The sequence below is a fragment of the Quercus robur genome, chromosome 5, assembly GCF_932294415.1.
Source record: "Quercus robur chromosome 5, dhQueRobu3.1, whole genome shotgun sequence".
Classification (NCBI taxonomy): domain Eukaryota; kingdom Viridiplantae; phylum Streptophyta; class Magnoliopsida; order Fagales; family Fagaceae; genus Quercus; species Quercus robur.
The window spans coordinates 32,833,941-32,843,483 of record NC_065538.1 but is presented as its reverse complement, the minus strand read 5'-3'; the positions used below and the strand labels follow the sequence as shown (position 1 = coordinate 32,843,483).

At 53.1% G+C, this 9,543-nt stretch overlaps 27 non-coding genes across 27 annotated transcripts; all 27 read left to right on the top strand.

The window, feature by feature from the left end:
- The first annotated feature begins 38 nt into the window (after nucleotides 1-38).
- LOC126729265 (5S ribosomal RNA) lies at nucleotides 39-157 on the top strand. The gene has a single exon (XR_007656593.1). It is a non-coding gene; the product is annotated as a 5S ribosomal RNA (ribosomal RNA).
- A 235-nt stretch (nucleotides 158-392) lies between these two features.
- Nucleotides 393-511, top strand: LOC126729263 (5S ribosomal RNA). The gene has a single exon (XR_007656591.1). It is a non-coding gene; the product is annotated as a 5S ribosomal RNA (ribosomal RNA).
- Nucleotides 512-746: 235 nt separating this feature from the next.
- Nucleotides 747-865, top strand: LOC126731410 (5S ribosomal RNA). Its single transcript, XR_007658657.1, has one exon. It is a non-coding gene; the product is annotated as a 5S ribosomal RNA (ribosomal RNA).
- Nucleotides 866-1,100: 235 nt separating this feature from the next.
- LOC126729261 (5S ribosomal RNA) lies at nucleotides 1,101-1,219 on the top strand. Its single transcript, XR_007656590.1, has one exon. It is a non-coding gene; the product is annotated as a 5S ribosomal RNA (ribosomal RNA).
- Nucleotides 1,220-1,454: 235 nt separating this feature from the next.
- LOC126729260 (5S ribosomal RNA) lies at nucleotides 1,455-1,573 on the top strand. The gene has a single exon (XR_007656589.1). It is a non-coding gene; the product is annotated as a 5S ribosomal RNA (ribosomal RNA).
- A 235-nt stretch (nucleotides 1,574-1,808) lies between these two features.
- LOC126730882 (5S ribosomal RNA) lies at nucleotides 1,809-1,927 on the top strand. The gene has a single exon (XR_007658148.1). It is a non-coding gene; the product is annotated as a 5S ribosomal RNA (ribosomal RNA).
- Nucleotides 1,928-2,162: 235 nt separating this feature from the next.
- On the top strand, nucleotides 2,163-2,281 carry LOC126729259 (5S ribosomal RNA). The gene has a single exon (XR_007656588.1). It is a non-coding gene; the product is annotated as a 5S ribosomal RNA (ribosomal RNA).
- Nucleotides 2,282-2,516: 235 nt separating this feature from the next.
- LOC126729258 (5S ribosomal RNA) lies at nucleotides 2,517-2,635 on the top strand. The gene has a single exon (XR_007656587.1). It is a non-coding gene; the product is annotated as a 5S ribosomal RNA (ribosomal RNA).
- Nucleotides 2,636-2,870: 235 nt separating this feature from the next.
- LOC126729257 (5S ribosomal RNA) lies at nucleotides 2,871-2,989 on the top strand. Its single transcript, XR_007656586.1, has one exon. It is a non-coding gene; the product is annotated as a 5S ribosomal RNA (ribosomal RNA).
- Nucleotides 2,990-3,224: 235 nt separating this feature from the next.
- LOC126729256 (5S ribosomal RNA) lies at nucleotides 3,225-3,343 on the top strand. Its single transcript, XR_007656585.1, has one exon. It is a non-coding gene; the product is annotated as a 5S ribosomal RNA (ribosomal RNA).
- Nucleotides 3,344-3,578: 235 nt separating this feature from the next.
- On the top strand, nucleotides 3,579-3,697 carry LOC126730881 (5S ribosomal RNA). The gene has a single exon (XR_007658147.1). It is a non-coding gene; the product is annotated as a 5S ribosomal RNA (ribosomal RNA).
- Nucleotides 3,698-3,932: 235 nt separating this feature from the next.
- On the top strand, nucleotides 3,933-4,051 carry LOC126729255 (5S ribosomal RNA). The gene has a single exon (XR_007656584.1). It is a non-coding gene; the product is annotated as a 5S ribosomal RNA (ribosomal RNA).
- Nucleotides 4,052-4,286: 235 nt separating this feature from the next.
- Nucleotides 4,287-4,405, top strand: LOC126729254 (5S ribosomal RNA). Its single transcript, XR_007656583.1, has one exon. It is a non-coding gene; the product is annotated as a 5S ribosomal RNA (ribosomal RNA).
- Nucleotides 4,406-4,640: 235 nt separating this feature from the next.
- LOC126729253 (5S ribosomal RNA) lies at nucleotides 4,641-4,759 on the top strand. Its single transcript, XR_007656582.1, has one exon. It is a non-coding gene; the product is annotated as a 5S ribosomal RNA (ribosomal RNA).
- A 235-nt stretch (nucleotides 4,760-4,994) lies between these two features.
- On the top strand, nucleotides 4,995-5,113 carry LOC126730880 (5S ribosomal RNA). The gene has a single exon (XR_007658146.1). It is a non-coding gene; the product is annotated as a 5S ribosomal RNA (ribosomal RNA).
- A 235-nt stretch (nucleotides 5,114-5,348) lies between these two features.
- On the top strand, nucleotides 5,349-5,467 carry LOC126729251 (5S ribosomal RNA). The gene has a single exon (XR_007656580.1). It is a non-coding gene; the product is annotated as a 5S ribosomal RNA (ribosomal RNA).
- Nucleotides 5,468-5,702: 235 nt separating this feature from the next.
- Nucleotides 5,703-5,821, top strand: LOC126729250 (5S ribosomal RNA). The gene has a single exon (XR_007656579.1). It is a non-coding gene; the product is annotated as a 5S ribosomal RNA (ribosomal RNA).
- A 235-nt stretch (nucleotides 5,822-6,056) lies between these two features.
- On the top strand, nucleotides 6,057-6,175 carry LOC126730879 (5S ribosomal RNA). The gene has a single exon (XR_007658145.1). It is a non-coding gene; the product is annotated as a 5S ribosomal RNA (ribosomal RNA).
- A 235-nt stretch (nucleotides 6,176-6,410) lies between these two features.
- On the top strand, nucleotides 6,411-6,529 carry LOC126729249 (5S ribosomal RNA). Its single transcript, XR_007656578.1, has one exon. It is a non-coding gene; the product is annotated as a 5S ribosomal RNA (ribosomal RNA).
- A 235-nt stretch (nucleotides 6,530-6,764) lies between these two features.
- On the top strand, nucleotides 6,765-6,883 carry LOC126730878 (5S ribosomal RNA). The gene has a single exon (XR_007658144.1). It is a non-coding gene; the product is annotated as a 5S ribosomal RNA (ribosomal RNA).
- Nucleotides 6,884-7,118: 235 nt separating this feature from the next.
- LOC126729248 (5S ribosomal RNA) lies at nucleotides 7,119-7,237 on the top strand. The gene has a single exon (XR_007656577.1). It is a non-coding gene; the product is annotated as a 5S ribosomal RNA (ribosomal RNA).
- A 235-nt stretch (nucleotides 7,238-7,472) lies between these two features.
- Nucleotides 7,473-7,591, top strand: LOC126729247 (5S ribosomal RNA). The gene has a single exon (XR_007656576.1). It is a non-coding gene; the product is annotated as a 5S ribosomal RNA (ribosomal RNA).
- A 235-nt stretch (nucleotides 7,592-7,826) lies between these two features.
- Nucleotides 7,827-7,945, top strand: LOC126729245 (5S ribosomal RNA). Its single transcript, XR_007656575.1, has one exon. It is a non-coding gene; the product is annotated as a 5S ribosomal RNA (ribosomal RNA).
- A 235-nt stretch (nucleotides 7,946-8,180) lies between these two features.
- LOC126730877 (5S ribosomal RNA) lies at nucleotides 8,181-8,299 on the top strand. The gene has a single exon (XR_007658143.1). It is a non-coding gene; the product is annotated as a 5S ribosomal RNA (ribosomal RNA).
- A 235-nt stretch (nucleotides 8,300-8,534) lies between these two features.
- LOC126729244 (5S ribosomal RNA) lies at nucleotides 8,535-8,653 on the top strand. The gene has a single exon (XR_007656574.1). It is a non-coding gene; the product is annotated as a 5S ribosomal RNA (ribosomal RNA).
- A 235-nt stretch (nucleotides 8,654-8,888) lies between these two features.
- LOC126730876 (5S ribosomal RNA) lies at nucleotides 8,889-9,007 on the top strand. Its single transcript, XR_007658142.1, has one exon. It is a non-coding gene; the product is annotated as a 5S ribosomal RNA (ribosomal RNA).
- A 235-nt stretch (nucleotides 9,008-9,242) lies between these two features.
- Nucleotides 9,243-9,361, top strand: LOC126729243 (5S ribosomal RNA). Its single transcript, XR_007656573.1, has one exon. It is a non-coding gene; the product is annotated as a 5S ribosomal RNA (ribosomal RNA).
- Nucleotides 9,362-9,543: the final 182 nt, after the last annotated feature.

Sequence of the window (9,543 nt, the reverse complement as noted above, 5' to 3'; positions counted from 1 at the left end):
TCGGATCCTTTATAAGGATTTAACGCGCTTATGCTGATGGGTGCGATCATACCAACACTAATGCACCGGATCCCATCAGAACTCCGCAGTTAAGCGTGTTTGGGCGAGAGTAGTACTAGGATGGGTGACCTCCTGGGAAGTCCTCGTGTTGCACCCCTCTCTTTTTCTTCGGATTTTTTTTTTTTGTCGCCGGGCTTACCGTTTACGGCGGTCCAGCACGCTCGCTTCGTAGGCTTAGTCTGCCCCAGGCCAAAAATACGAGCCGCTGATCTCGTTTTGGGTGCTGATTTGGTGGCGGCGATCTGGAAATGCCCTCGGGCTGCAGCTCCCTGGTGTTAGAGTGCATCGCTGCATTCGGATCCTTTATAAGGATTTAACGCGCTTATGCTGATGGGTGCGATCATACCAACACTAATGCACCGGATCCCATCAGAACTCCGCAGTTAAGCGTGTTTGGGCGAGAGTAGTACTAGGATGGGTGACCTCCTGGGAAGTCCTCGTGTTGCACCCCTCTCTTTTTCTTCGGATTTTTTTTTTTTGTCGCCGGGCTTACCGTTTACGGCGGTCCAGCACGCTCGCTTCGTAGGCTTAGTCTGCCCCAGGCCAAAAATACGAGCCGCTGATCTCGTTTTGGGTGCTGATTTGGTGGCGGCGATCTGGAAATGCCCTCGGGCTGCAGCTCCCTGGTGTTAGAGTCCATCGCTGCATTCGGATCCTTTATAAGGATTTAACGCGCTTATGCTGATGGGTGCGATCATACCAACACTAATGCACCGGATCCCATCAGAACTCCGCAGTTAAGCGTGTTTGGGCGAGAGTAGTACTAGGATGGGTGACCTCCGGGGAGGTCCTCGTGTTGCACCCCTCTCTTTTTCTTCGGATTTTTTTTTTTTGTCGCCGGGCTTACCGTTTACGGCGGTCCAGCACGCTCGCTTCGTAGGCTTAGTCTGCCCCAGGCCAAAAATACGAGCCGCTGATCTCGTTTTGGGTGCTGATTTGGTGGCGGCGATCTGGAAATGCCCTCGGGCTGCAGCTCCCTGGTGTTAGAGTGCATCGCTGCATTCGGATCCTTTATAAGGATTTAACGCGCTTATGCTGATGGGTGCGATCATACCAACACTAATGCACCGGATCCCATCAGAACTCCGCAGTTAAGCGTGTTTGGGCGAGAGTAGTACTAGGATGGGTGACCTCCTGGGAAGTCCTCGTGTTGCACCCCTATCTTTTTCTTCGGATTTTTTTTTTTTGTCGCCGGGCTTACCGTTTACGGCGGTCCAGCACGCTCGCTTCGTAGGCTTAGTCTGCCCCAGGCCAAAAATACGAGCCGCTGATCTCGTTTTGGGTGCTGATTTGGTGGCGGCGATCTGGAAATGCCCTCGGGCTGCAGCTCCCTGGTGTTAGAGTGCATCGCTGCATTCGGATCCTTTATAAGGATTTAACGCGCTTATGCTGATGGGTGCGATCATACCAACACTAATGCACCGGATCCCATCAGAACTCCGCAGTTAAGCGTGTTTGGGCGAGAGTAGTACTAGGATGGGTGACCTCCTGGGAAGTCCTCGTGTTGCACCCCTCTCTTTTTCTTCGGATTTTTTTTTTTTGTCGCCGGGCTTACCGTTTACGGCGGTCCAGCACGCTCGCTTCGTAGGCTTAGTCTGCCCCAGGCCAAAAATACGAGCCGCTGATCTCGTTTTGGGTGCTGATTTGGTGGCGGCGATCTGGAAATGCCCTCGGGCTGCAGCTCCCTGGTGTTAGAGTCCATCGCTTCATTCGGATCCTTTATAAGGATTTAACGCGCTTATGCTGATGGGTGCGATCATACCAACACTAATGCACCGGATCCCATCAGAACTCCGCAGTTAAGCGTGTTTGGGCGAGAGTAGTACTAGGATGGGTGACCTCCGGGGAAGTCCTCGTGTTGCACCCCTCTCTTTTTCTTCGGATTTTTTTTTTTTGTCGCCGGGCTTACCGTTTACGGCGGTCCAGCACGCTCGCTTCGTAGGCTTAGTCTGCCCCAGGCCAAAAATACGAGCCGCTGATCTCGTTTTGGGTGCTGATTTGGTGGCGGCGATCTGGAAATGCCCTCGGGCTGCAGCTCCCTGGTGTTAGAGTGCATCGCTGCATTCGGATCCTTTATAAGGATTTAACGCGCTTATGCTGATGGGTGCGATCATACCAACACTAATGCACCGGATCCCATCAGAACTCCGCAGTTAAGCGTGTTTGGGCGAGAGTAGTACTAGGATGGGTGACCTCCTGGGAAGTCCTCGTGTTGCACCCCTCTCTTTTTCTTCGGATTTTTTTTTTTTGTCGCCGGGCTTACCGTTTACGGCGGTCCAGCACGCTCGCTTCGTAGGCTTAGTCTGCCCCAGGCCAAAAATACGAGCCGCTGATCTCGTTTTGGGTGCTGATTTGGTGGCGGCGATCTGGAAATGCCCTCGGGCTGCAGCTCCCTGGTGTTAGAGTGCATCGCTGCATTCGGATCCTTTATAAGGATTTAACGCGCTTATGCTGATGGGTGCGATCATACCAACACTAATGCACCGGATCCCATCAGAACTCCGCAGTTAAGCGTGTTTGGGCGAGAGTAGTACTAGGATGGGTGACCTCCTGGGAAGTCCTCGTGTTGCACCCCTCTCTTTTTCTTCGGATTTTTTTTTTTTGTCGCCGGGCTTACCGTTTACGGCGGTCCAGCACGCTCGCTTCGTAGGCTTAGTCTGCCCCAGGCCAAAAATACGAGCCGCTGATCTCGTTTTGGGTGCTGATTTGGTGGCGGCGATCTGGAAATGCCCTCGGGCTGCAGCTCCCTGGTGTTAGAGTGCATCGCTGCATTCGGATCCTTTATAAGGATTTAACGCGCTTATGCTGATGGGTGCGATCATACCAACACTAATGCACCGGATCCCATCAGAACTCCGCAGTTAAGCGTGTTTGGGCGAGAGTAGTACTAGGATGGGTGACCTCCTGGGAAGTCCTCGTGTTGCACCCCTCTCTTTTTCTTCGGATTTTTTTTTTTTGTCGCCGGGCTTACCGTTTACGGCGGTCCAGCACGCTCGCTTCGTAGGCTTAGTCTGCCCCAGGCCAAAAATACGAGCCGCTGATCTCGTTTTGGGTGCTGATTTGGTGGCGGCGATCTGGAAATGCCCTCGGGCTGCAGCTCCCTGGTGTTAGAGTGCATCGCTGCATTCGGATCCTTTATAAGGATTTAACGCGCTTATGCTGATGGGTGCGATCATACCAACACTAATGCACCGGATCCCATCAGAACTCCGCAGTTAAGCGTGTTTGGGCGAGAGTAGTACTAGGATGGGTGACCTCCTGGGAAGTCCTCGTGTTGCACCCCTCTCTTTTTCTTCGGATTTTTTTTTTTTGTCGCCGGGCTTACCGTTTACGGCGGTCCAGCACGCTCGCTTCGTAGGCTTAGTCTGCCCCAGGCCAAAAATACGAGCCGCTGATCTCGTTTTGGGTGCTGATTTGGTGGCGGCGATCTGGAAATGCCCTCGGGCTGCAGCTCCCTGGTGTTAGAGTCCATCGCTGCATTCGGATCCTTTATAAGGATTTAACGCGCTTATGCTGATGGGTGCGATCATACCAACACTAATGCACCGGATCCCATCAGAACTCCGCAGTTAAGCGTGTTTGGGCGAGAGTAGTACTAGGATGGGTGACCTCCGGGGAAGTCCTCGTGTTGCACCCCTCTCTTTTTCTTCGGATTTTTTTTTTTTGTCGCCGGGCTTACCGTTTACGGCGGTCCAGCACGCTCGCTTCGTAGGCTTAGTCTGCCCCAGGCCAAAAATACGAGCCGCTGATCTCGTTTTGGGTGCTGATTTGGTGGCGGCGATCTGGAAATGCCCTCGGGCTGCAGCTCCCTGGTGTTAGAGTGCATCGCTGCATTCGGATCCTTTATAAGGATTTAACGCGCTTATGCTGATGGGTGCGATCATACCAACACTAATGCACCGGATCCCATCAGAACTCCGCAGTTAAGCGTGTTTGGGCGAGAGTAGTACTAGGATGGGTGACCTCCTGGGAAGTCCTCGTGTTGCACCCCTCTCTTTTTCTTCGGATTTTTTTTTTTTGTCGCCGGGCTTACCGTTTACGGCGGTCCAGCACGCTCGCTTCGTAGGCTTAGTCTGCCCCAGGCCAAAAATACGAGCCGCTGATCTCGTTTTGGGTGCTGATTTGGTGGCGGCGATCTGGAAATGCCCTCGGGCTGCAGCTCCCTGGTGTTAGAGTGCATCGCTGCATTCGGATCCTTTATAAGGATTTAACGCGCTTATGCTGATGGGTGCGATCATACCAACACTAATGCACCGGATCCCATCAGAACTCCGCAGTTAAGCGTGTTTGGGCGAGAGTAGTACTAGGATGGGTGACCTCCTGGGAAGTCCTCGTGTTGCACCCCTCTCTTTTTCTTCGGATTTTTTTTTTTTGTCGCCGGGCTTACCGTTTACGGCGGTCCAGCACTCTCGCTTCGTAGGCTTAGTCTGCCCCAGGCCAAAAATACGAGCCGCTGATCTCGTTTTGGGTGCTGATTTGGTGGCGGCGATCTGGAAATGCCCTCGGGCTGCAGCTCCCTGGTGTTAGAGTGCATCGCTGCATTCGGATCCTTTATAAGGATTTAACGCGTTTATGCTGATGGGTGCGATCATACCAACACTAATGCACCGGATCCCATCAGAACTCCGCAGTTAAGCGTGTTTGGGCGAGAGTAGTACTAGGATGGGTGACCTCCTGGGAAGTCCTCGTGTTGCACCCCTCTCTTTTTCTTCGGATTTTTTTTTTTTGTCGCCGGGCTTACCGTTTACGGCGGTCCAGCACGCTCGCTTCGTAGGCTTAGTCTGCCCCAGGCCAAAAATACGAGCCGCTGATCTCGTTTTGGGTGCTGATTTGGTGGCGGCGATCTGGAAATGCCCTCGGGCTGCAGCTCCCTGGTGTTAGAGTCCATCGCTGCATTCGGATCCTTTATAAGGATTTAACGCGCTTATGCTGATGGGTGCGATCATACCAACACTAATGCACCGGATCCCATCAGAACTCCGCAGTTAAGCGTGTTTGGGCGAGAGTAGTACTAGGATGGGTGACCTCCGGGGAAGTCCTCGTGTTGCACCCCTCTCTTTTTCTTCGGATTTTTTTTTTTTGTCGCCGGGCTTACCGTTTACGGCGGTCCAGCACGCTCGCTTCGTAGGCTTAGTCTGCCCCAGGCCAAAAATACGAGCCGCTGATCTCGTTTTGGGTGCTGATTTGGTGGCGGCGATCTGGAAATGCCCTCGGGCTGCAGCTCCCTGGTGTTAGAGTGCATCGCTGCATTCGGATCCTTTATAAGGATTTAACGCGCTTATGCTGATGGGTGCGATCATACCAACACTAATGCACCGGATCCCATCAGAACTCCGCAGTTAAGCGTGTTTGGGCGAGAGTAGTACTAGGATGGGTGACCTCCTGGGAAGTCCTCGTGTTGCACCCCTCTCTTTTTCTTCGGATTTTTTTTTTTTGTCGCCGGGCTTACCGTTTACGGCGGTCCAGCACGCTCGCTTCGTAGGCTTAGTCTGCCCCAGGCCAAAAATACGAGCCGCTGATCTCGTTTTGGGTGCTGATTTGGTGGCGGCGATCTGGAAATGCCCTCGGGCTGCAGCTCCCTGGTGTTAGAGTGCATCGCTGCATTCGGATCCTTTATAAGGATTTAACGCGCTTATGCTGATGGGTGCGATCATACCAACACTAATGCACCGGATCCCATCAGAACTCCGCAGTTAAGCGTGTTTGGGCGAGAGTAGTACTAGGATGGGTGACCTCCTGGGAAGTCCTCGTGTTGCACCCCTCTCTTTTTCTTCGGATTTTTTTTTTTTGTCGCCGGGCTTACCGTTTACGGCGGTCCAGCACGCTCGCTTCGTAGGCTTAGTCTGCCCCAGGCCAAAAATACGAGCCGCTGATCTCGTTTTGGGTGCTGATTTGGTGGCGGCGATCTGGAAATGCCCTCGGGCTGCAGCTCCCTGGTGTTAGAGTGCATCGCTGCATTCGGATCCTTTATAAGGATTTAACGCGCTTATGCTGATGGGTGCGATCATACCAACACTAATGCACCGGATCCCATCAGAACTCCGCAGTTAAGCGTGTTTGGGCGAGAGTAGTACTAGGATGGGTGACCTCCGGGGAAGTCCTCGTGTTGCACCCCTCTCTTTTTCTTCGGATTTTTTTTTTTTGTCGCCGGGCTTACCGTTTACGGCGGTCCAGCACGCTCGCTTCGTAGGCTTAGTCTGCCCCAGGCCAAAAATACGAGCCGCTGATCTCGTTTTGGGTGCTGATTTGGTGGCGGCGATCTGGAAATGCCCTCGGGCTGCAGCTCCCTGGTGTTAGAGTGCATCGCTGCATTCGGATCCTTTATAAGGATTTAACGCGCTTATGCTGATGGGTGCGATCATACCAACACTAATGCACCGGATCCCATCAGAACTCCGCAGTTAAGCGTGTTTGGGCGAGAGTAGTACTAGGATGGGTGACCTCCTGGGAAGTCCTCGTGTTGCACCCCTCTCTTTTTCTTCGGATTTTTTTTTTTTGTCGCCGGGCTTACCGTTTACGGCGGTCCAGCACGCTCGCTTCGTAGGCTTAGTCTGCCCCAGGCCAAAAATACGAGCCGCTGATCTCGTTTTGGGTGCTGATTTGGTGGCGGCGATCTGGAAATGCCCTCGGGCTGCAGCTCCCTGGTGTTAGAGTGCATCGCTGCATTCGGATCCTTTATAAGGATTTAACGCGCTTATGCTGATGGGTGCGATCATACCAACACTAATGCACCGGATCCCATCAGAACTCCGCAGTTAAGCGTGTTTGGGCGAGAGTAGTACTAGGATGGGTGACCTCCGGGGAAGTCCTCGTGTTGCACCCCTCTCTTTTTCTTCGGATTTTTTTTTTTTGTCGCCGGGCTTACCGTTTACGGCGGTCCAGCACGCTCGCTTCGTAGGCTTAGTCTGCCCCAGGCCAAAAATACGAGCCGCTGATCTCGTTTTGGGTGCTGATTTGGTGGCGGCGATCTGGAAATGCCCTCGGGCTGCAGCTCCCTGGTGTTAGAGTGCATCGCTGCATTCGGATCCTTTATAAGGATTTAACGCGCTTATGCTGATGGGTGCGATCATACCAACACTAATGCACCGGATCCCATCAGAACTCCGCAGTTAAGCGTGTTTGGGCGAGAGTAGTACTAGGATGGGTGACCTCCTGGGAAGTCCTCGTGTTGCACCCCTCTCTTTTTCTTCGGATTTTTTTTTTTTGTCGCCGGGCTTACCGTTTACGGCGGTCCAGCACGCTCGCTTCGTAGGCTTAGTCTGCCCCAGGCCAAAAATACGAGCCGCTGATCTCGTTTTGGGTGCTGATTTGGTGGCGGCGATCTGGAAATGCCCTCGGGCTGCAGCTCCCTGGTGTTAGAGTGCATCGCTGCATTCGGATCCTTTATAAGGATTTAACGCGCTTATGCTGATGGGTGCGATCATACCAACACTAATGCACCGGATCCCATCAGAACTCCGCAGTTAAGCGTGTTTGGGCGAGAGTAGTACTAGGATGGGTGACCTCCTGGGAAGTCCTCGTGTTGCACCCCTCTCTTTTTCTTCGGATTTTTTTTTTTTGTCGCCGGGCTTACCGTTTACGGCGGTCCAGCACTCTCGCTTCGTAGGCTTAGTCTGCCCCAGGCCAAAAATACGAGCCGCTGATCTCGTTTTGGGTGCTGATTTGGTGGCGGCGATCTGGAAATGCCCTCGGGCTGCAGCTCCCTGGTGTTAGAGTGCATCGCTGCATTCGGATCCTTTATAAGGATTTAACGCGCTTATGCTGATGGGTGCGATCATACCAACACTAATGCACCGGATCCCATCAGAACTCCGCAGTTAAGCGTGTTTGGGCGAGAGTAGTACTAGGATGGGTGACCTCCTGGGAAGTCCTCGTGTTGCACCCCTCTCTTTTTCTTCGGATTTTTTTTTTTTGTCGCCGGGCTTACCGTTTACGGCGGTCCAGCACGCTCGCTTCGTAGGCTTAGTCTGCCCCAGGCCAAAAATACGAGCCGCTGATCTCGTTTTGGGTGCTGATTTGGTGGCGGCGATCTGGAAATGCCCTCGGGCTGCAGCTCCCTGGTGTTAGAGTCCATCGCTGCATTCGGATCCTTTATAAGGATTTAACGCGCTTATGCTGATGGGTGCGATCATACCAACACTAATGCACCGGATCCCATCAGAACTCCGCAGTTAAGCGTGTTTGGGCGAGAGTAGTACTAGGATGGGTGACCTCCGGGGAAGTCCTCGTGTTGCACCCCTCTCTTTTTCTTCGGATTTTTTTTTTTTGTCGCCGGGCTTACCGTTTACGGCGGTCCAGCACGCTCGCTTCGTAGGCTTAGTCTGCCCCAGGCCAAAAATACGAGCCGCTGATCTCGTTTTGGGTGCTGATTTGGTGGCGGCGATCTGGAAATGCCCTCGGGCTGCAGCTCCCTGGTGTTAGAGTGCATCGCTGCATTCGGATCCTTTATAAGGATTTAACGCGCTTATGCTGATGGGTGCGATCATACCAACACTAATGCACCGGATCCCATCAGAACTCCGCAGTTAAGCGTGTTTGGGCGAGAGTAGTACTAGGATGGGTGACCTCCTGGGAAGTCCTCGTGTTGCACCCCTCTCTTTTTCTTCGGATTTTTTTTTTTTGTCGCCGGGCTTACCGTTTACGGCGGTCCAGCACGCTCGCTTCGTAGGCTTAGTCTGCCCCAGGCCAAAAATACGAGCCGCTGATCTCGTTTTGGGTGCTGATTTGGTGGCGGCGATCTGGAAATGCCCTCGGGCTGCAGCTCCCTGGTGTTAGAGTGCATCGCTGCATTCGGATCCTTTATAAGGATTTAACGCGCTTATGCTGATGGGTGCGATCATACCAACACTAATGCACCGGATCCCATCAGAACTCCGCAGTTAAGCGTGTTTGGGCGAGAGTAGTACTAGGATGGGTGACCTCCGGGGAAGTCCTCGTGTTGCACCCCTCTCTTTTTCTTCGGATTTTTTTTTTTTGTCGCCGGGCTTACCGTTTACGGCGGTCCAGCACGCTCGCTTCGTAGGCTTAGTCTGCCCCAGGCCAAAAATACGAGCCGCTGATCTCGTTTTGGGTGCTGATTTGGTGGCGGCGATCTGGAAATGCCCTCGGGCTGCAGCTCCCTGGTGTTAGAGTGCATCGCTGCATTCGGATCCTTTATAAGGATTTAACGCGCTTATGCTGATGGGTGCGATCATACCAACACTAATGCACCGGATCCCATCAGAACTCCGCAGTTAAGCGTGTTTGGGCGAGAGTAGTACTAGGATGGGTGACCTCCTGGGAAGTCCTCGTGTTGCACCCCTCTCTTTTTCTTCGGATTTTTTTTTTTTGTCGCCGGGCTTACCGTTTACGGCGGTCCAGCACGCTCGCTTCGTAGGCTTAGTCTGCCCCAGGCCAAAAATACGAGCCGCTGATCTCGTTTTGGGTGCTGATTTGGTGGCGGCGATCTGGAAATGCCCTCGGGCTGCAGCTCCCTGGTGTTAG